Source organism: Pseudophryne corroboree, chromosome 4, assembly GCF_028390025.1.
Source record: "Pseudophryne corroboree isolate aPseCor3 chromosome 4, aPseCor3.hap2, whole genome shotgun sequence".
NCBI lineage: Eukaryota > Metazoa > Chordata > Amphibia > Anura > Myobatrachidae > Pseudophryne > Pseudophryne corroboree.
Window position 1 is genome coordinate 843,763,265 of NC_086447.1, and position 23,838 is coordinate 843,787,102.

The 23,838-nt window shown below is 45.3% G+C and overlaps 1 long non-coding RNA gene across 2 annotated transcripts in view; it reads left to right on the forward strand.

Moving 5' to 3' along the window:
• The window catches only part of LOC134910505 (uncharacterized), a 271,917-nt gene that overhangs the window by 123,831 nt on the left and 124,248 nt on the right, over window positions 1–23,838 (forward strand). For both annotated transcript variants that reach the window (XR_010176215.1, XR_010176216.1), the window contains exon 2: window positions 14,080–14,176. This is a non-coding gene — a long non-coding RNA (uncharacterized LOC134910505). The remainder of the gene's footprint in view (window positions 1–14,079; window positions 14,177–23,838) is intronic.

The following is a 23,838-nucleotide window of genomic DNA, read 5'->3' on the forward strand; positions in this document are numbered from 1 at the left end:
CCGGAAACTTTGTTATCATGGAATTCAGTCAAAACAGTAGCTCTCAAAAACTCAGGGACGTAAAGACGACCAGCAGGAGTATTTCCAGGATCTTGGTGTTGAAGCTGTTTTAACTGGGTAAATAAATCTTGTGTGAGGCCTGCCCAAATGACCGAAGATGGAAGTATGGGAGTAACATGACTGTTATTGTGAACCGGAAGAAAACTGCGTGACAGGGCATCAGCCTTGGTATTCCTGGAACCAGGCCTGAAAGTGATTATGAATTTGAAACGAGTAAAAAATAAAGCCCAACGTGCCTGCCGGGCATTAAGCCGCTTAGCTGATTCGATGTATTGCAGGTTTTTATGGTCAGTCAATACTGAAATGGTATGTTTTGCTCCCTCCAGCCAATGCCTCCACTCCTCGAAAGCCCACTTTATCGCCAGTAACTCCCGATTACCAACGTCATAGTTGGATTCAGCGGAGGAGAATTTCCTGGACATAAAGGCACAAGGATGTAACTCCAGAGACTCCGGATCCTTTTGAGAAAGGATAGCCCCCACTCCAACCTCCGAGGCATCAACCTCCACAACAAAGGGCAATTCCGGATTGGGATGTCTGAGGACTGGAGCCGAGACAAAGGCTTGTTTCAAGGCCCGAAAGGACAACTCTGCTTCACGCGACCAGTTGGTAGGATCCGCTCCTTTCTTTGTCAGAGCTACAATGGGAGCAACCAGGTCAGAAAAAGAATGAATGAACCTCCTATAATAATTCGCAAACCCTAAAAAGCGCTGAATTGCTTTTAAATTGGTGGGTTGCGCCCAACTAAGGATGGCCTGGAGCTTCTTTGGTTCCATGGAAAATCCCTGAGGGGAAATAATGTACCCTAAAAAAGATACCTCCGTGACATGAAACTCACACTTCTCCAGCTTGGCATATAAATGATTCTCACGTAACTTCTGAAGAACCAGACGCACCTGGGTAACATGTTGTTCCATTGATTCAGAATAAATCAGGATGTCGTCTAAGTAAACGACCACGAATTTCCCTAGGAAATTCATTAATGAGGTCTTGAAAAACTGCTGGAGCATTGGACAAGCCGAACGGCATCTCCAGGTACTCGTAGTGACCTGACTGAGTACTGAAGGCCGTCTTCCACTCATCTCCAGATTTGATTCGGATGAGGTTGTACGCTCCTCTAAGGTCAATTTTAGAAAAAATCACAGCCGAACGTAGCTGATAAAAGAGTACAGATATCAGCGGCAAAGGATAAGTATTTTTAACTGAGATCTTATTCAGGGCTCTAAAGTCAATGCACGGTCTAAGCGAGCCATCCTTTTTCTCCACAAAGAAGAAACCTGCACTTAAAGGAGATTTTGATGGTCTAATAAATCCTCTCCCTAGGCTCTCCTTAACATAATCATTCATGGCCGCAGTTTCTGGCCCGGATAAAGCATATAATCTTCCCTTTGGTAATGCGGCACCAGGAATAAGCTCAATAGCACAATCATACGGCCGATGAGGAGGCAGAATGTCCGCATTGCCTTTGGAGAACACATCAGCAAACTCCTGGTATTCCACAGGAATGAGTTCAGGAATGGCAGCTGCTACTCTGACTGGAAACGTAATACATTCCCTATCACAAAAGGTACCCCATTGTGAAATCTCCCCCGACCACCAATCAATGGTGGGATTATGAAAGGCCAGCCAAGGGTGACCCAGAACTACTGGAACTGCTGGGCAATGAGTAAGGAAGAACTCGATTTTTTCAGAATGTAGAGCTCCTACTGTAAGTAATACAGGAGGTGTACGGAGAGAAATAACCCCATTGGAAAGTGGACTCCCATCTAAGCCATGCATGGTGACACACCTACCCAAAGGTAACTGAGGAATGCCTAAGGCCTTAGCCCAAGTTAAATCCATAAAGTTTCCTGCAGCTCCACTGTCAACAAAAGCCGACACCGAAGAACTGAGGCTGCCAAAGGAAACTTTAACTGGGACTAAAAGGGAGTTATTCGAGGAGATAAGCTGCAGACCTAGGTGAACCCCCTCACAATTCACCTGGTCAAAGCGTTTCCCGACTTGTTCGGACAATTACGAGAAAAATGTCCCTTACCCCCACAGTACAGGCAAAGACCAGAATTTTGCCTTCTGGCTCTTTCTTCAGGAGACAGCCGGGAGAGACCCATCTGCATGGGCTCCTCTACGTCCTCAGGAATGGAATATACACACGGACTTGACCTTACAGGTGCTCCTTTTTCAGCCCTCCGCTCTCTGAGACGACGATCTATCTTAATAGAAAGCTCCATGAGCTTATCGAGAGTCTCAGGAGCGGGGTACTGAAGGAGACTGTCTTTTAGAGACTCTGATAAGCCGAGGCGAAACTGACTGCGCAGGGCTGGGTCATTCCAGCCACAGTCGTTCGACCAATGGCGAAACTCCGTACAATAAACCTCCGCAGGATTTCTACCCTGTCTGAGAGCGCGCAACTGACTTTCAGCGGACGCCTCTCTATCAGGGTCATCATACAAGAGCCCTAAAGACCCAAAAAAAGCGTCCACTGACAACAATGCCGGATCCTCTGCTTTTAAACCAAATGCCCAGGTCTGAGGATCCCCCTGGAGCAAAGAAATAATAATCCCGACCCGCTGAGATTCAGTACCCGAGGAAATCGGTCTTAAACGAAAATAAAGTTTACAGGATTCTTTAAAATTAAAAAACTCTTTCCTATCACCAGAAAAACGGTCAGGCAAATGCATCTTTGGTTCAGGAACTACCTTCGGGGAAGCTCGCAAAAGATCTTCCTGCGACTTCACCCGAAGAGAAAGATCCTGAACCATCTGAGTAAGTTCTTGAATCTGGCTGACTAAGAGCTGACCAGGATTTGGCCCTAAACCTGTAGGATTCATGAGGCCGATAAACTCTCACAAAACTGAATAAGAAAAAATTAAACCCTGTTTAATTTTAAGTTTTGGTATGGCCGGTAATAATGTTATGATTCCAGCACTCCTGGCCAGAGGAGATCTTATGACAATGACCGGAGCACTGGAATGGAATGCTGGGAACGGGAGCAGGAAAGAATAATAGCCCCTGGCGCCCTAACTCTGTTGTCTCACCCGTGCTATCGGAAATCCCTTGCGAGACTATGGTTTCTTGAGCCCTTGGCAGCCGCGTTTGAAGGGCGGATTATGTCTGCCCAACTCCGATGCCCCTCGGTCTTAATGAGAGACAAAGGGAACTCCGAGGCAGGATGATAACAAGAGGACCTCTAGCTAACAACAGGCCAGGGGCTACGAGCTAACTAAAAAACCTAAAGTATGTGCGGAAAAACCGCCAGGGAAATGGACAACCAAAATCCACTTGTCCAATACTCCTACCCGGCACCGCCGGATACCAGAGTGGACCTGTGGAAGCGGAACCCTCCGCAAAATGCTCCAAACACAAATAATAAAGGGTAAAGCGGCCGAGCCGCTACACACGGCAGAGCCGCGACTCACGAACACCACTGGATGTTAAACGGTGATCGGTCAGGACTCCAGGGACGAGATGATAACTCCCAAGTACAGGACTTCAGAGGACTGGAACGACCGGATACAGCAAGACTGGAAACAGACTCTCAGCAAACAAAGACAGCATGCAGGAAGCTATTACCGGCGTCTGTGAGAAGCCCTGAGAGTGTATTTAAACAGGAGTCCTCCAATCAGCTGCTGACAGAGCTGATTAGAATGAATGCCGTGCAGCTGCCTTGCTGCACGGCCAGAGATCAGGTGCACCTATTAATTACACAGGACCCAGCAACGGGGAACGCGGTACGCCAGTGGCGTCCCCGTTGCTAGGGTCCGTGCGGCTCAGCGCGCCCGGCGTCTAGCGTTGCTAGGGAGCCGGCGGCTGTACGCGCACGGCGTCCCTAGTTGCTAGGCGCCGGGCCGCGCAGACGAGCGGACCCCGGCGCCTAACACAAACTTAAGTTGCCTCCGTTCTTAAAAGTTCCCAGGACATTCCACATCCAGCCGGTGGTCCTGAATCAGTTTTATTCAGTGCTTCCTAAAGCACCCAAGATCCAGACTCAACGCGGCGTTGAGTATTAAGTGGCAAAGATTCTGGACTCATGCTTTCGGTATGGTCATCTTCAATATCTGTTCGATTGGAAAGGTTACGGGCCAGAAGAACGATCCTGGACGAATGCTTCTGAATGGGCACACACTGCACAATATGGGGATCTTTTGACAAGACTTTGAATTTACATCTTTACTCTTGGTAGTATGCACTTTTCCCCAGAGAGGAAAATTTTAATTTGGCAAGTATGTTCTTGTTGGACCAGCAGTGCTTTTACAATAGGGGCGTTACTAAAACTGGGGGTGGGGCCATGAAACCCCTGACCAACAGGATTGTTAACAATAATAAAAATGTTTTGTGTGTCTGCATGATTGGTGCTAAAGTTTCATTTTGTACATCTCTGACCATACACTGACTGCACAGACATGCCAATGGGCAGACTACCTTTACACACATGCTTTTCCAGTCACAGCAATGGGTGTATGACCCTGCAGTTTTGTTGCTACTAATCAGTTTGGGATAAGTACCCGTAAAATTCTATAGTTCTCGGAGCAGCTCATTGGTTTAGACAAGTTCAGAGTATTGATCCACATATATTAAGCAGTGGTTTGCTGGCACTGATGTGAATTAGACTGCATAGTCACTAGATTGAAAGTTCCAATCAATTGTAATACAAATGGCTCCAGTTCCTGCAAATCAGAGGCGATTACACTTGGTCCATGGTATCCTAGCTGTGTTGATATGAGTAGAATGTAAGACACTAATTAATTTTGCCTACGTTACTGCCCAGTTCTCCTCTTCTGTCGTAGGTGTAGAAATATGTACTAGTCTGCATCTACTGCACTTACCTGCAGGGCTGTCTTCTTAACAACATTGTAGGCCATGGCAAAGTAATGTACTGGGGTCCCTACCCACCCATTCATGGTAACCAATAAAAAAAAATCATAACATTCCCCTTCTGTGGTCCGGCACCGTATCTCCACGTGCTTCCATACAGTGAATGGCTGTTAGCACTTTGATTTGTGGCTAGCTCCAGCCATCCACCAATCAGCAAGCTGGCAGCCATTCACTGTCTGGCTGCAGGCTGGAAGACAGGTAGTGAATGCTGCATCACCACTCTGACCATCACCCGCCATTGCTTGGAGACCCCCAGAATTGTGGGCCAGTGTGCTAATACTTTAAGATGGACCTGCTTACATGCACTCCACGGCAACCAATGTAAAGTGCAAAAACTCTGACAGCAGGCCTGTGTTCTCCTCCATATCAGCCCTATTATCTGTTCTACTATTATGGATAACAGTTTATGCTTTAACAAGAGCAGTAGAACATTGGGGCTAATTCAGATTGGATTGCAAAACGCAATTCAACTAGAACTATTATGATCGCCCCGTGGGCACATGCGCAGTGCCCATCCTGCACATGCTCCCGCACTTTTGCCGAGGGGACCACAGAAAATGCCATCACCTCTGCCTGTCAATCAGGCAGAGGTGGTTGCGGGGCAGGAACGCTCGGTTTCCAAGGCAAGACGGAGCATTGTGGGGGCAGTGCGGCGCGAAAGGGGGGGCGGAGGCGGCCAAATGGGGTCATGTCAGGGGGCGTGATCACGCAGACATCGTGATCCAGAACATGGTGGCGGACCTCCTCCTCCTGAGCCAATCTCAGTTTCTGCTATCAAGCAGAAATTGCAATTCGTTCATTAAAAAATCCATATTCATTAAGCGCATAATGTACTGCACATAACTTCAATGCGTTCGCAATTTCTGCTTGTTGAACCTCGGGGGAGGCGTCTGTCAGCATGCTGGGCAGCCTTGCCTAACGATGGGCGGCCCCCCAGCATGTGATCCAAAGGATTGCAAATTCTGCTAATTAGCAGAATCTGCAATCCTTACTGAATTAGGCCCTGTATCCCATTTATGTTATACTTCTGTCCCCGGTGATCACAATGTTTCTCAGGAAATGAGTCTGCTCTACGGCTGATTTGAGAATACGTCAACTTTTTCTGTAACAAATAGCTAAACATCCCATTGCTACAAGAGAAGGCATTTAATTCTAGCAGACTAGCATCTAATAAATATATATGCAGATAAATCATTAAAAATCCATATTCATTAAGCGCATAATGTACTGCACATAACTTCAACCCACTCCTAATTCAAAATTAATCTTCTCGAGTAATGCAATGTCTAATGGCAATGGATGTGGCATTAGAGTGTCTCGTGGAGAGAGTCTTAATTGAATAGTGCTGTGTGCAAATGAATTGCCTTTCTTCTGAATAGTTAGGATGTTAGTTAATAGCTAAACAGTGTTTCCAGTTTCCACATCAATAAAACCCAATCAAAAGCTGCATTACCAGCTTTACAGATGTCGTAAGATGGCACAGCTGATAATAATGCATTTAAACATCAAAAAACAGGAAATGCTCATAAAATTAATTTCATTGAAGCTTAGCATATTTATTGAATAAATATATAGCCATGGCACCCTCAGGGACAGAAGACCTTGCCTCCCATACATGCTGCTACCAATTATGTGAAGCTTATGTACTTAGCTAGGCTTAACATACTATCCTTTAAAATGGGACACCTATGATTTACACAGGTTCTATGGCTGGCTGCCTATACTTAGCCCAATAAAGCAATCTATTGCAGGCTGTGTACTTTACTGATACAGCTTTCAGATCATGAACCCGGGTCCAACCTGGGTCCGAGCAGTCTCAGACCTTTTCACATTGCAAGTTCGACTCGGGTTATTCGCAGGTTGGTGCCTTTCACACTGAACCCACTGCGTTCACGTAAATAATATAAGCACTGTGACTCTGCAGTCTGAATTGCCATTTGCACAAAAAGTAAAAAAAAGTAAAAAAAGTTGACTTTTTTTTTTAGAACTTGTGTGTGCTGTACCCCACTGCATTCACAGAAATAGAAGCAGTGTGATTCCACAGTGTAAGTTTAAAAAAAAAAAAAGCTTAAAAAAAGTTTTAAAAACAAGTTATTTTCTTTTGTACAACTTGTGTGCTCTGTACCCCACTATGACTTTGTTCACATAATATAAGTGGTGTGACTCCCTGCAGTGAAAAACAGAAAATCAGTGCTGAAAAGAAAAAACACTAAGGCAGTAGAATAAACTGTGTTCTGATACTGTAGTCATAGGGAAGACTCCTTCCACCATTTCTGCATCCCCTGCAAATGTGGTGATGAGCAGCACAAGTATAGCTGGTGAATATAGAAATTGAGTATGCCTCTGTGGAAGTGCAACAGGGTGAGAGGAATATTTGTGTAGCTGACACCAGTGCTAATGAAGATGAGGTCTGTGTAAGTCAGACGCCAGTGGAAGCAGTTTTTGCCTGTGATAAGAAGGCCATTGTCGTCAGGGCCATCTTAACAGCAGTGTAGGCCCCTGGGCAAAGCAATGCACTGGGGCCCCTGCTCATCTTCCAATGGTAGGGGTGGGGGGTGCTGTCAGGGGCAGCTTTGATGTCCCGTGGGTGGTAGGGGGTGTTCTATCTTTTGCTCAGCATATAGCACTGGGAGCAGCAATTTCTGCTAGTTATTCCTTTACTGCACAGATGGTGGGAGATGAAGCAGGAGGGAGAACACTAAATTGTAGAAGTGGGCATTGGGCTGAATGAAAGGGCCCCAGTTACATGACTTACAGGGTGCTAGGGGGTGTTTAATACGCAGGTGAGGGGTGGATAGTGGAGTTGGCTTAATATTCATAATTTTCTAGTGGGAGGGCAGTTTGCTCGACTGCAGATATCTCCAGTTCCCGGAAATAAATTTCTTCGCTTTCAACAGGATAAAAAACTAGAGAGTCCCACCTTTCAGGGGTACTTGGGATTCGGGGATCAGACTTCAGGAGCCAGAGAAATCCACCAATAAAAATATAAACGTGCACACCAGGTGTATGGAGCTAGAGCAGGGACCAGCTGCTGGAAGGCTGATAACTCTGGTTGTCGGTAGAGTAGAGACAAGCTGCCAGTGTCCACAGAAAGGGTAGAGTCCCAGCTTTTGGAGTATACCCTCAGAAAAACTCAAAGTCAGACAGAACCTGAGATGTCTGGCTGGGAAGAGCAATTAAGAGGCTCGGATGTGGACCACTGCATTGACATCAGATATCTCCGGATCCCAAGGGCGGATTTTCAAAAATCTGGTACCCCTGGAAAAAGCGGACCCTCAGCTATCAGCCTAGGGACATTATACTTCTGGGGCCCTTGGGCAACTGCCCATTGAGCCCATTCAAAAAGACGGTCCTGATTGTGATGCCTGAGCATAAGACCAAAAAATCCACCTATTACTTGTGGAATTATACACTTGTCTAGCCATCTGTAGCATTTGTAAAGCCACAGCAGGTAGAGGCAGGGACCTTCCAAGTTGATCGCAGCAGGAATTTTGTTAGCAGTTGGGCAAAACCATGTGCACTGCAGGGGAGGCAGATATAACATGTGCAGAAAGAGTTAGATTTGGGTGAGTTATTTTGTTTCTGTGCAGGGTAAATACTGGCTGCTTTATTTTTACACTGCAAATTAGATTGCAGATTGAACACACCACACCCAAATCTAACTCTCTCTGCACATGTTAAATCTGCCTCCCCTGCAGTGCACATGGTTTTGCCCAAATGCTAACAAAATTCCTGCTGCGATCAACTTGGAATTACCCCCTATGTTACATCATTTGCAGTGAGTTCATAAAAAGTGTTTGGGAAAATCAGAAACTTATGCTAATAAAATAACAACAAGCCCTCTACCATACCTCCATTATCTACTTTTTTTCTCCCAGCTAGAGCCCAGCACCTGCAATCTTCACCGCCAACACCTTCATCGTCAATATCCTCACTAATGATCGGAGGTAGTCCTGCATCCAATTTGTACACTGTTTGACTGCTTCTTCAACTCAGGAGTATAGTGGTGGATCCAAGTTTCATTCACTGCAATGAATCATTGACAAAAATTCATGTGTATTTCACTTAAACAGCACAAAACTGCATTGCAACATCCTTAATGTGCGTTTTTGATCGAGATTCAGCAATCGCAGCACCCATCGTGTACATAGCTTTTTCATGTGCATTTTTTCATGCAGAAAGTTATGCACTCATTCGACTGAGATGCCTATGGCCTCAGCAATCTCACACATATTCACTCGGTGATCTTCCACAATGGTACCATGGATTTTTGCCACCATATCCGAGGTGTTGATCTCAATTGGGCTTATGGAGCGCCCTTCATCTTCAGTGCCGGTTCAGACATATTATTTTAAAATCATTTATCCAGAAATAGGCGGTCTTCAATGCAGGAACAGAGTCCCCATGAACTTCATCTAACGCTTCTCAGTGGCAAACGCAGGATTTGCAAGGGGGGGTTTCCAGAACTGGGCGGAGCCAATCACGGGGGTGGGGACTGAGGTGATCCAGTATATGGTGGGTCCGTAAAACTAGTGTGTCTGTGTGTGTGTGTATGTGTATATATATATATATATATATATATATATATCTATACATACATATATCTACACACATATATATATATATATATATATATATACATACACACACACATACATATACACGGGTGGTCTTCAGTATGCCGGCGGTCGGGCTCCCGGCGACCAGCATACCGGCGCTGGGAGCCCGACCGCTGGCATACCGACACTTATTCTCCCTCGTGGGGTTCCACGACCCCCCTGGAGGGAGAATAGAATAGGCGCCACCGTGCCCGTAGCGTGGCGAGCGCAGCGAGCCCACAAGGGGCTCATTTGTGCTCGCCACACTGTCGGTAAGCCGGCGGCCGGCCTCCCGGCGCAGGTATGCTGGTCGCCGGGAGATCGTAGTGAACCCATATACACATATACATAGCATATTAAACATGCATACATATATATATATATATATACATGTACACACACATACAGTACACATATATATACACATGTATATATATGTATATATGTATATCATATGTGTGTGTGTGTGTTTATATGTATGTATGTATGTATGTATGTGTATATATGTATGCACATGGATATATATGTACTATAATTAAAATAAAGTAAACTTTTATTGCACTTGCAAGTGCCACCAGGAAGACAGCAGGCTGCAGAGGACGCTAGACAGTCATTAATAATACTCATGCAGCTTAAAAAAAAAAAAAAAAAAAAATTTTTTTTTTTTTTTTTTTTTTTTAGTGGAGGGGGGTTTCTGGGTACTCGGAAACCCCCCCTGGGTGCGCCACTGCTTCTTTGATCTGCACTGCTGTCCACTTCTTTAAATAAAAGTCACTGGACCCAGCGACATGGATTAACCCGACAATAACCCGGGTCAAAACTTCGGTGTAAAAGGGAAACGGCGCCAGCCATGTTCTATAGTATAAATCTCTACTGTGGACGCGCAGCGGCCATTTTAGCGGTGATTTGTGCACCGGGGCTGCAGCTCCGACATGGGACTTTGGAAAGGTAAGTAATAAAAACATGGGGGCAATATATGCAGTGTGGGTCTCCCTGGACCCAGAGCTCCGTGTGCACTGCACACATTATAGAAATGTCAATGCACTATGTGAATGAAGACACAGGGCCTGATTCAGACCTGATTGCTGCTGTGCGTTCTCGCACAGTAGGTGATTATCGAACTACTGCACATGCGTATGCACCAAACAGCGACAGGATGGTGCAAAAATTTTGATCACGCGGTGATTGACAGGAAGAGGACGTTTGTGGGTGGTAACTGGCCGTTTTCAGGGATTGTCCGGAAAAATGCAGGTGTTCCCAAGCCTTTTCAGGGAGGGTGTGTGACATCAGCTCCGTCCCGATTAGCCTGATTCCTCTGCACTGGAGGAGTAAGTATTGAGCTACGCACAGACTGCACACACTGTACAGAATGGGAAAAACATTTGAAGGTGAGTGTGATGCGTACGATTTAGCAGCTGTCCGCTGACTGAGAGAAATTTTCGCAGAGCGTACACATGAATTCGCACACTTGCAGCAGGCAAATTTTTACTCCACCTGGGCAGCGACTGCCTGATCGCAGGACAGTGTAATTTAAAGCACATCGATCAGGTCTGAATTAGGCCCACAGCTGTATACAGAGTAGAGATGTGCAGGTTCGGATTTACTTGGTTCTTTTCATCAAACTAGTGCAAGTTTGGATTTTGGTAAAACATGTGAGAGCCAACAGCCAAATAAGATGGCGTTTTTGAGATCCGCGTGAAACCGAATAAATCTGTATAAATCCAAACCCATACATCTCTGAAATAGGTATAGAACTATAGATTTGGAACAGCTGCATTCCAATCTATTGGCAAGAGCATATATATATATATATATATATATATATGTGTGTATACTGGAAAGATATCAGCACCACGAATGCAGTATCTTATATGTTAACACTAGGATGGGAACTCTGCAAATAGTGTATAGGAAAACCTGCTTAATGTGTTGGCACTCCCTACAATATATCAGGGTGTCAGCTCGTTACCTCAAATGAATATAGGTATTGGTACAGTTACCTATGGAAGTGATTATGTGGACAAAAGATGAGTTAGTAAAGAGCGACCAAAGGTGCCGAATAATGCTAAAAGCAGAATAATAGTATAAAAAATGTGTACAAATTTATTGCAATGGAAAGCACTATACAAAACTGGTTGTAAAAACATACAAGCTCATATAAAAAAATATATATGACCCATTATCCTGTTTATTCAGACTCAAAAAGTATGGCGGCTGCAAGAATTTGCTATCTAACTTTACATAAAATGTCCGCCGTGTAACCAGGCTGCAGTGTTAGAGGATATCAACAACACAGCCACCTAATAACTTCCGCCGCACAGGACTAACGCAGGCGCAGTACGAAGCGCCGGATACCGGATGTGGGGCGGATATGACGTCACGCAGAGCCCGGACAGGAAGTCCGCAGCTCTGAGCGTCTTTTATGAATTATAGATGCTGTTTGTAGTATTTTATGCTCGTTTTTATTTCTATAAGGTGCTAATTAATATAACTATAGGTACATGCTGTTTAACATATGTTTTTGGCAATATCTAAACACCTATGTTAATTGATTACAGGAAGTGATGCATACATCACTTCCTTTTAGTTTGGGTATATAAGTATGGTCTGTCTCTAGTCTCAAATCACCCCTTGATGAAGTCCAGATAGGACGAAACGCGTTGGGTGCTACTCTTTGATCTAACCTCACCACAAAGTTAAGCTATTTGATTCCTCTTTTTCATCCTTATGAACGCTGTATTATTCTTTTGTGCTTTTTAAACTTTTAAAGTATTTTTTATCCTCTGTGCTAAAGTGATACTCCAAAGTTTTTAAGCAATATATATGTTTTTATGCTCCTTTCTTTTTTGATTTTGAATTTTTTCTATGGGTCATATATATTTTTTTATATGAGCTTGTATGTTTTTACAACCAGTTTTGTATAGTGCGTTCCATTGCAATAAATTTGTACACATTTTTTATACTATTATTCTGCTTTTAGCATTATTCAGCACCTTTGGTCGCTCTTTACTACCTCATCTTTTGTCCACATATATATATATATATATATATATATATATATATATATAGTATAGCTGTTTAACGGTATCTCTGCCATCTCACGAAACAGACCGACATTGACCTCTATGATAAAAAAGGATGTCTGTGTTTATTATTGCACAGTTGTATTTTCAGAAGTGCTTCAGATAAATACTTCTCTCTGCGTGATAGGTTATTATAGCCTACACAATACATGTTATTTTTAGCCTAATAGGTCAGAATTACATCTGTTTTCCAGATAATAGTAGCACATTTTCACAGATTCTGCTTGCAGACTTCAACCATATAAAATGTACATGATTCATACTAAGTTTTGTTAGTTATTGAAGACTTATCAATGTGTTGTTGTACTGTACTTTTTCAACGTTAATACAATTCTATTTTCCTATAACAGAAACAAATTATATTAAACATACCTTTAAAATGTAAACGGAAGATAAAGGTGTCATAATAAGCGTGCTGCATAAATGAGCATACTCATAGGTAAACTGAAAAACATTCTAAAAAGCAGTAATGATCCTTTGTGTTCTATCATTATATTTGTATACAGACAAATACACAGAACAATACATTTATTAACGGGATGTAATCAAAATGTCAACACTGTTAAAATCAATGACAGACAACATGCCAATAGTCTCAGAATGTCAACAGGTGAAATGCTGACATTGTCAGAATGTTGACATGAGGGTTAGACTGTAGCAGCGAGGTTAGGGTTAGTCTGCAGGGCCGGACTGCCCATCTGGCACTTCTGGCAAATGCCAGAAGGGAGGAATGGCTGGTGGGACGGACCTGTCATACAGAGAGCCGGGAAAGCCGTGCACAGCGCAGCCTCTGGCTCTCTGGTATGGCCACTCCCCTCGTCCCCTGCCTGTCTCCATGGAAATGGAGGCCTGACTCACTGCACGCCCCCATCGATACCCCCCAGCCCCCTGCCCGTCTCCATGGAAACGTAGGCATGCCGCAAGTCCACACCCCCTGACTCACGGCAAGCCCCCATCGGTAGTGTCCGCGCACCCCCTTTCACGGCACTTGCGACCCTGTCATGTGTGTGTGCTCTGAAGGTCGATTTCGGCCCCCAGTCCATCCCTGTTAGGGTATGTGTGTGTGTGTGTGTGTGTGTGTGTGTGTGTGTGTGTGTATGTGGAGGGGGGGTAGAATTAGGTACTAGAGGGAGGGCTAGGGTTCGAGGTAGGAATTATCATGTGGGAGAGTGGAGAAGTACTTACAGGTATAACAACGCTGGAGGATCAAAGGTCTGACCCAGAAGTGATGGTCACCTGACTGTCGGAACCTCGAAAATAGCGCAGTCACCAGGTGAAGGCAATTCAATGCTGGGCCTTCAGGACAAAATATCAACATTGTAACATGTCAGCATTTCAGTACTGTCTACATGATGAATGATGACATGGTTAATCTTTTATGTGAAGTGCTAATGTGGTTTCTAGTCTAACAAAGATGCTGAGATTTCTATCTTGATAATAATTGATGTCCCATCTTCAACATGCAGGTTCCCCAATGACTCTCACTGCTAGGGAGATGGGACTGGACAGACTTTAGCCTATCATTTGCCAGGAGAGCAGCAGGAAAGCACCACTGGGAACGTGGTAAGCATGGGTAGTGTGGGGTGGAGGTGGGTGGGACTAAGCAGGGTTGGGGGGATGGTGGTCAAGATGGAGTGGGGGGTGGAGTGGGGCAGAGCAGCCAGCAGACCCTTTACTAGTTTTGTATTTATTGGATAACGATTTTATAATTGTATTATTCTGGGAAGTTGTCTTTCATGCTCACAGTGGACATAGGGCCTTATTCAGAGCTAATCGCTATGGCTGCGATCACTCTCATGGCCATTTTTTTTTTGCCATCTGTGCACTCTGAAGAACCCCCATAGTTATTACCAAATACATAGTTGAATGTTATTTGCTTCTGTTGATGCATTTATCTAGGTTTAATAAAAATAACAAGCTGATCTATTATTGTGCTTTTTTATTTATTTTATATGGTTTGCTGTTTTTTGAGGTGCCAGGATTCTATCTATGGGAGCAGCTGGAGAGTCTACGTGGTATTTTTAAGTAGAAGTAGAGGCGTGATAGACTTTTGATTCGGTCAGAGCTATTTATAATTATAACATTGATGGCAGAGGAAAAGTGCTGGTCTTTGCCCATTTATTTTATACCCCTTTCAGACAGAGAAAACAACCCGATAATTTCCCGGCACGGAAAGGGTCGACCTGGGATTTTTTTCTGTCTTGAAGAGTCAACCCGGGACTGAATTCTCGGGACTTCAACCCAGGTTATTACCTGGGTTTTTCCCGGATCTTACACGGGTTGCCGGCTGTCTGAAAGGGTCCGACCCAGGATTTTAGAAACGGATCGCGGTTAAAAACGCTTATTGGTTGAGCTGGCGGGGCAATGCGATTGGCTGAGCAGCAGAGTCTCTCTGATTGACTGAGTGTGCATGACACTGGCGCTGGCGTCTGAGGTCACAATTGTGCTGCAGGGGAGATGGAGAGAGACGGCATGGTGCACTGGAAGGAGGAAGAGGTCAGGGAGCTGTTTGCTGTTATAGGGAAGGAGGAGATCCGGAAGCAGATCACTGGGACAGTGAAGGACGCCACAGTGTACACCAACATTACCAAGATACTTACCTCAAGGAGCATTGAGCAGACACAGCAGCAGGTAGTGAATAAACTGAAAGCTCTCCGAAAATTTTACAACAAACTTCACGAACACAACAGTAGGAAACGTGGTGCTGCTAGAATGGAGTGGGCTTATTACAATCAGTGCAATTAAGTTTTTGGCAATTCTTCACTGGTTAATCCCATTGCCATTTCATTATCCAGTTGTGCGTTCTCACGAAGAGCTATTCCGGAGAACAGCCAATCCATTCCACTGACGTCACCAATGTTCTGTGATGACGTCACTGAGATCAGCAACACCGATCCGATGGCTGCTGTGGGGGACCCAGTCATCAATACTATCAAGGTCGATGCCAGTGGAAGCAGCACAGAAACTCCGGCTGAGACACCAACTTCTGCGCAGACTGAGACCCCAAAGTTGTGTAGGAACAGTAAGTAGTTTTTGTTTTACTTTACACACACTTAAGATTTTTGTTTTATTTAAAATCCAGTATATAGTATGGGCCATATTCCACACTGATGTTGTTTGCACTTATTATTTTTAAATGCTGCGTTACACATTCAGTTCCTGACTGTCATGTATTTCAATAATATCAGAAGGCCACATTAGCTGTTGCACCATTTATAAGTAATAACGACTGCTAACAACATCATAGGCCTGTACACACCCGCACGCTAATAGCACGAATTATCCTTTAGAAAGGACATATCGTGCATAGCATGCAGTGTTTGTACAATTGCGCACTTCCATATCTCACACATGATATCTTTGTCTTGACCGGTACTCAAAATGTATATGTTGCAATGTGAAGCTAGTGCGCAGGAGGAAGAAGGCCTCAAGCACATATATGCTGACATCACTGCTATTTGATTTAAAAAAAAATATGTTTTACCTCCATTTCTAGTCTTTGACGTACCTGAATGGAAGAAAAAAACTGGAGGAAAAAGATGAAGGAAGCTAAGCGCATAATGACAAGCATCCTGGTCAGTCAGGTGTGAGATTCCGATGCAGAAATGCAGGCACAGGAGGATGCCCGACTCCAATTATTTTTTGAGAACAAGAAAGAGTTACCAAATTCATTTTTCACACAACTTGTGGGTATGCATGAACGCATTTCTAGGGAAAACAAAGAGGCACAGATGTCCTTTCTTAACGATCTGGTGTCTAGGTTACACAATCCACACCCTCCACACCCTTATCCAGTGTATCCTCCTCACTATTCTGAGGGCTATTTTTCCAACTACCAGCAACATAGCAGAGGCATGTAGTTTATGGAAACAAACCCCTCAAATCCACCTAATGCTACTCCACAAGACACTGTGCATAATAGTCCAGATCGCACAGGGAATACTACTCACTATACAGGGGCGTAGCTACACCTTTGGGGGCCACATAGCACAATTTCCACAGGGCCCCCAGTGCCCTGCACCCCCCTCCCCCGGCCACAGATTACTTATGTAGGGCTCAGTCCCTCAACCTCTTTCCCACGATCCGATGGTGGACAGACAGCGGGTGGAGCTGGCGGGTGGAGCCGGCGCACGGGCGGCGTGCTGGCTACTCTGCAGAACCGCCCAGCCTTGCTCTGTTCTCTCTCCTTAACAGGGAGGAAGCAGGGCGGTTGTCCTTGGATGTCCCTGCAAGCACAGCTGCGCTTCCCCCCAGCATCTGACTGTGAGGAGAGACAGAGCGGCCAGGGGAGAAGTTAAATAAAAAACAGCACAAATAGGTGCAGGGAGAGTGCAGGGCCCTGGAGGCAGCCAGGGCCCCATAGCAGCCGCACTCCCTGCACCTATGGTAGCTATGCCCTTGTCACTATAGCGCAGTGCATAGTTATCTAGATGGCACACTGAATCATTTTTCATACAGCTCTGCGCGTATCAGTCCACATGTCAATAAGTAGACCAGTCCTGATAGTACAGTGCATAGCAGTCCACATGCCACTGTGCATAATAGTCCAGAAAGCAAAGGGAATAATACTCCACATGGCACTGTGCATACTTAACCAGGTGGCACAGGGAATAATACTCCACATGGCACTGTGCATAGTTACCTAGATGGAACAAGGAATAATACTCATCATGGCACTGTGCATACTTAACCAGGTGGCAGAGGGAATAATACTCCACATGGCACTGTGCATAGTTACCTAGATGGAACAAGGAATAATCCTCCACATGGCACTGTGCATACTTAACCAGGTGGCACAGGGAATAATACTCCACATGGCACTGTGCATAGTTTCCTAGATGGAACAAGGAATAATCCTCCACATGGCACTGTGCATACTTAACCAGGTGGCACAGGGAATAATACTCCACATGGCACTGTGCATAGTTACCTAGATGGAACAAGGAATAATCCTCCACATGGCACTGTGCATACTTAACCAGGTGGCACAGGGAATAATACTCCACATGGCACTGTGCATAGTTACCTAGATGGAACAAGGAATAATCCTCCACATGGCACTGTGCATACTTAACCAGGTGGCACAGGGAATAATACTCCACATAGCACTGTCCTCCACATGGCACTGTGTATACTTATCCAGATGGCACTACTCATAACCATCCACTGGGCAGCACTTCTAACAGACAGTTGTAGACATTTATGTTCTTCTATTTCAAGTTTGCTGTACAGTTATGCCTTCTATTTATGTGTCTATTTTTTCTTCGTCTTTTGTATTTTTCTAAATGTTCTTGTGTATTCTGCACTTTACAGGCCAGTCAAGTGCCCAGGCCATAACCCGGCCTTTACCTCAGCCACTTCTACAGATTGTTGGGGTGTATGTTATGTTGAATCTACACACATTATGCCTTCTATTTATGTGTTTAATGTTTAAACACATTGGGCCAAATGTAATAGAGTGAGTGTTTCAAAAAGTGAGAGATTTGGTTAAAATTTTACAGTTTTTTTTTTAAAGTGGCAATCATTTACACAGCAAGATCAGCCTGGTTTTGCAGTGTAAATGAAAGCCACTTTAAAAAAAAACCTGAAAAACCTTACCAAATCTCTCACTTTCTGAAACTTTCACTCTATTACATTTGGTCCATTATGTCCTATTTATGTTCAAAAATGAAAGAAGCATTTTAAACTGTACAGATGTTATATTTAAAGTGATATTTAATGTGAGGTAACATGTACATAACTTTTTCATAAACAATAAAACCAAAACTTCTTTTCAAAAACAATAAAACCAAAACGTTTTTGCAACATATCCCTTGTGTCCTCTACTGTGTCATAGTAGTTACGTTAGAAGTGAGGGTGTTGCGGATTTTCTCAGCACTGCCACTACTTGTCTCACCCTCGTAGGCCGCTGCTTCTACTGGAGTATCACAACATTCCACTCCGGTAAAAAGTGTTCTTTCTGTATCTCACAAAAGTTGTGGAGGATACCTCAAGCAGCAACCACATCCGCAACCAGGGTGATGGCAATGTCATTGTTCTTTAGTAGACACCACCAGCGCCCCTTCAGTTTTCCAAAGGCGTTCTCCACCACCAACCTGGCCGAGAGTGTGGGTGAAATGCACTTGTTCTAGAGAGGGTGGGAGATGCTATGTGAAGCCCTTGATGAGCCATTGCCTCAAAGGGTACGCCACATCTCCAATAAGGTGTACCGGGATCTCCACCCCATCAACAAACTTTGATTTCTGTAATGGGAAAAAAATATTAATATATAGTATAGGTGGCATACATAATCAGGAAAGTACAGGGAATAATTAGGAATACCAATGATCTAATCCCAACATGGGAGAGGTAAGTATCCTTACCCTCTCACCCCTTCCCTAACGCCTAACCCTCCCTTTCCGCAGCCTAACTCTATCCTGCCCCCTTGGTGCCTAACCCTACCCTCCATCCATCCATACCCACCTTCAGGGTCATGGCTGTGAGGTTATTCACCACAAACCTTTCCCATATTCCATGGTGAAACACAACAGGGGTGTCAAACTTGTGGCCCTCCAGCTTTTGTGGAACTACACATGCCAGCATGCCCTGCCACAGTTGCAGCACCTCCAAATAGAAAATTTGTGGCAGGGCATGCTGGGAGGTTTAGATCCACAACAGCTATAGTTTAACACCCCTGCTACACAACGTAATAGGGCCGGCCCTATACCATAATTGCAATCTATTGTATTATTATTTGCTGTGAAAAATATAACCCATCAAAAGAGATAAATTTATCTCTCTAGGGAACAACCAGCCAAACTACACTACATGGGGGCTAACTACTGGGAGCAAACTATACTACATGGAGGCTAACTACTGGGGGCAAACTGCATAGGGGCTAACTACTGGGGGCAAACTACACTACATGGGGCTAACTACTGGGGGCAAACTACACTACATGGGGGCTAACTACTGGGGGCAACCTGCATAGGGGCTAACTACTGGGGGCAAACTACACTAAATGGGGGCTAACTACTGGGGGCAAACTGCATAGGGGCTAACTACTGTGGGCAAACTTCATAGGGGCTAACTACTGGGGGCAAACTGCATGTAGGCTAAACTACAGGGAGGCTAAACTACTGGGGGCATAACTACAGGGCTAAACTACTGGGAGCATTACCACTGGGGGGGGGGGGGGGGGCTAAACTACAGGGGGTGGGGATAAACTACTTTGAGCATAACTACAGGGGCTAAACTACTGGAGGCATTACCACTGGGTGGCTAAACTACAGGGGGTGGGGCTAAAATACTGGGGGCATAACTACAGGGGCATTACCACTGGGGGCTAAACTACAGGAGGGAATTACCACTGGGGGCATAACTACTGGGGGAATTACCACTGGGGCTAAACTAAAGGGGACTAAATGACTGGGGACATTACTACATGCGGCATTACTTCTGGGGGCAATACTACACAGGGGCATTACCACTAAGGGCATTACTACTGGGGGCACCACTAATGAGGGTATTGTATAGGGGGCACTTCATAAGGGGCATAATTTCTGGGGACATAAGGGACATTACTACTGCGGGCATTGCATAAGGGGCAACACTACTATGGGCTCTACATAAGGGGTACTACCACTACAGTGGACATTGCATAAGGGGCACTACTACTGTGGACATTGTATAAGGGGCGCTACTGCTGTGGGCATTATGTGTATTAGGGGTACTACTGTGGGTATTAGGGGTGCTACTACTATGGGCTTTGTGTATAAGGGACACTAATGTGTGTTATAACATGAATAAGGGACACTACTATGTGGTGTAATGTTAATAAGATTGTGCTACTGTGTGGCATAATTTTAATTGGGGATACTATTGCATGACCATGCCCCTTTCTTTTTGAGACCATGCCCCTTTTTGAGGGGCAAACCTACAGCATGCACAATCCCTTTATTACGTGGGCGCAGGGGGAGAGGAGGGGTGAGTTCCACAACGTCTCTAGGACCACTTTAAGCACTGAGTATACGTATTAGCTGTGTTTAACAATACACATCATGGGCCCAGCACATCACTCACATTAAAACACACCATACTACTTACTAGTGATGTGCACCGGAAATTTTTCGGGTTTTGTGTTTTGGTTTTGGGTTCGGTTCCGCGGCCGTGTTTTGGGTTCGAACGCGTTTTGGCAAAACCTCACCGAATTTTTTTTGTCGGATTCGGGTGTGTTTTGGATTCGGGTGTTTTTTTCAAAAAACCCTAAAAAAAGGCTTATATCATTGAATTTGGGGGTCATTTTGATTTCATAGTATTATTAACCTCAATAACCATAATTTACACTCATTTTCAGTCTATTCTGAACACCTCACACCTCACAATATTATTTTTAGTCCTAAAATTTGCACCGAGGTCGCTGGATGGCTAAGCTAAGCGACCCAAGTGGCCGACACAAAAACCTGGCCCATCTAGGAGTGGCACTGCAGTGTCAGGCAGGATGGCCCTTCCAAAAAATACTCCCCAAACAGCACATGACGCAAAGAAAAAAAGAGGCGCAATGAGGTAGCTGTGTGAGTAAGCTAAGCGACCCTAGTGGCCAACACAAACACCTGGCCCATCTAGGAGTGGCACTGCAGTGTCAGGCAGGATGGCCCTTCCAAAAAATACTCCCCAAACAGCACATGACGCAAAGAAGAAAAAAAAGAGGCGCAATGAGGTAGCTGTGTGAGTAAGCTAAGCGACCCTAGTGGCCGACACAAACACCTGGCCCATCTAGGAGTGGCACTGCAGTGTCAGGCAGGATGGCCCTTCCAAAAAATACTCCCCAAACAGCACATGACGCAAAGAAAAAAAGAGGCGCAATGAGGTAGCTGTGTGAGTAAGCTAAGCGACCCTAGTGGCCGACACAAACACCTGGCCCATCTAGGAGTGGCACTGCAGTGTCACGCAGGATGGCCCTTCCAAAAAATACTCCCCAAACAGCACACGACGCAAAGAAAAAAAGAGGCGCAATGAGGTAGCTGTGTGAGTAAGCTAAGCGACCCTAGTGGCCGACACAAACACCTGGCCCATCTAGGAGTGGCACTGCAGTGTCAGGCAGGATGGCCCTTCCAAAAAATACTCCCCAAACAGCACATGACGCAAAGAAGAAAAAAAAGAGGCGCAATGAGGTAGCTGTGTGAGTAAGCTAAGCGACCCTAGTGGCCGACACAAACACCTGGCCCATCTAGGTGTGGCACTGCAGTGTCAGGCAGGATGGCCCTTCCAAAAAATACTCCCCAAACAGCACATGACGCAAAGAAAAAAGAGGCGCAATGGGGTAGCTGTGTGAGTAAGCTAAGCGACCCTAGTGGCCGACACAAACACCTGGCCCATCTAGGAGTGGCACTGCAGTGTCAGGCAGGATGGCCCTTCCAAAAAATACTCCCCAAACAGCACATGACGCAAAGAAAAAAAAAAAAGAGGCGCAATGAGGTAGCTGTGTGAGTAAGCTAAGCGACCCTAGTGGCCGACACAAACACCTGGCCCATCTAGGAGTGGCACTGCAGTGTCAGGCAGGATGGCCCTTCCAAAAAATACTCCCCAAACAGCACATGACGCAAAGAAGAAAAAAAAGAGGCGCAATGAGGTAGCTGTGTGAGTAAGCTAAGCGACCCTAGTGGCCGACACAAACACCTGGCCCATCTAGGAGTGTCACTGCAGTGTCACGCAGGATGGCCCTTCCAAAAAATACTCCCCAAACAGCACATGACGCAAAGAAAAATGAAAGAAAAAAGAGGTGCAAGATGGAATTGTCCTTGGGCCCTCCCACCCACCCTTATGTTGTATAAACAGGACATGCACACTTTAACCAACCCATCATTTCAGCGACAGGGTCTGCCACACGACTGTGACTGAAATGACTGGTTGGTTTGGGCCCCCACCAAAAAAGAAGCAATCAATCTCTCCTTGCACAAACTGGCTCTACAGAGGCAAGATGTCCACCTCATCATCATCGTCCGATTCATCACCCCTTTCACTGTGTACATCCCCCTCCTCACAGATTATTAATTCGTCCCCACTGGAATCCACCATCTCAGATCCCCGTGTACTTTCTGGAGGCAATTGCTGCTGGTGAATGTCTCCATGGAGGAATTGATTATAATTCATTTTAATGAACATCATCTTCTCCACATATTCTGGAAGTAACCTCGTACGCCGATTGCTGACAAGGTGAGCGGCGGCACTAAACACTCTTTCGGAGTACACACTGGAGGGAGGGCAACTTAGGTAGAATAAAGCCAGTTTGTGCAAGGGCCTCCAAATTGCCTCTTTTCCCTGCCAGTATACGTACGGACTGTCTGACGTGCCTACTTGGATGCGGTCACTCATATAATCCTCCACCATTCTTTCAATGGTGAGAGAATCATATGCAGTGACAGTAGACGACATGTCAGTAATCGTTGGTAGGTCCTTCAGTCCGAACCAGATGTCAGCATCAGCAGTCGCTCCAGACTGCCCTGCATTACCGCCAGCGGGTGGGCTCGGAATTTGTAGCCTTTTCCTCGCACCCCCAGTTGCGGGAGAATGTGAAGGAGGAGATGTTGACAGGTCGCGTTCCGCTTGACTTGACAATTTTCTCACCAGCAGTTCTTTGAACCCCTGCAGACTTGTGTCTGCCGGAAAGAGAGATCCAACGTAGGTTTTAAATCTAGGATCGAGCACGGTGGCCAAAATGTAGTGCTCTGATTTCAACAGATTGACCACACGTGAATCCTGGTTAAGCGAATGAAGGGCTCCATCCACAAGTCCCACATGCCTAGCGGAATCGCTCTGTTTTAGCTCCTCCTTCAATGCCTCCAGCTTCTTCTGCAAAAGCCTGATGAGGGGAATGACCTGACTCAGGCTGGCAGTGTCTGAACTGACTTCACGTGTGGCAAGTTCAAAGGGCAGCAGAACCTTGCACAACGTTGAAATCATTCTCCACTGCGCTTGAGACAGGTGCATTCCACCTCCTTTGCCTATATCATGGGCAGATGTATAGGCTTGAATGGCCTTTTGCTGCTCCTCCATCCTCTGAAGCATATAGAGGGTTGAATTCCACCTCGTTACCACCTCTTGCTTCAGATGATGGCAGGGCAGGTTCAGGTTTTTTTGGTGGTGCTCCAGTCTTCTGTACGCGGTGCCTGCACGCCGAAAGTGGCCCGCAATTCTTCTGGCCACCGACAGCATCTCTTGCACGCCCCTGTCATTTTTTAAATAAT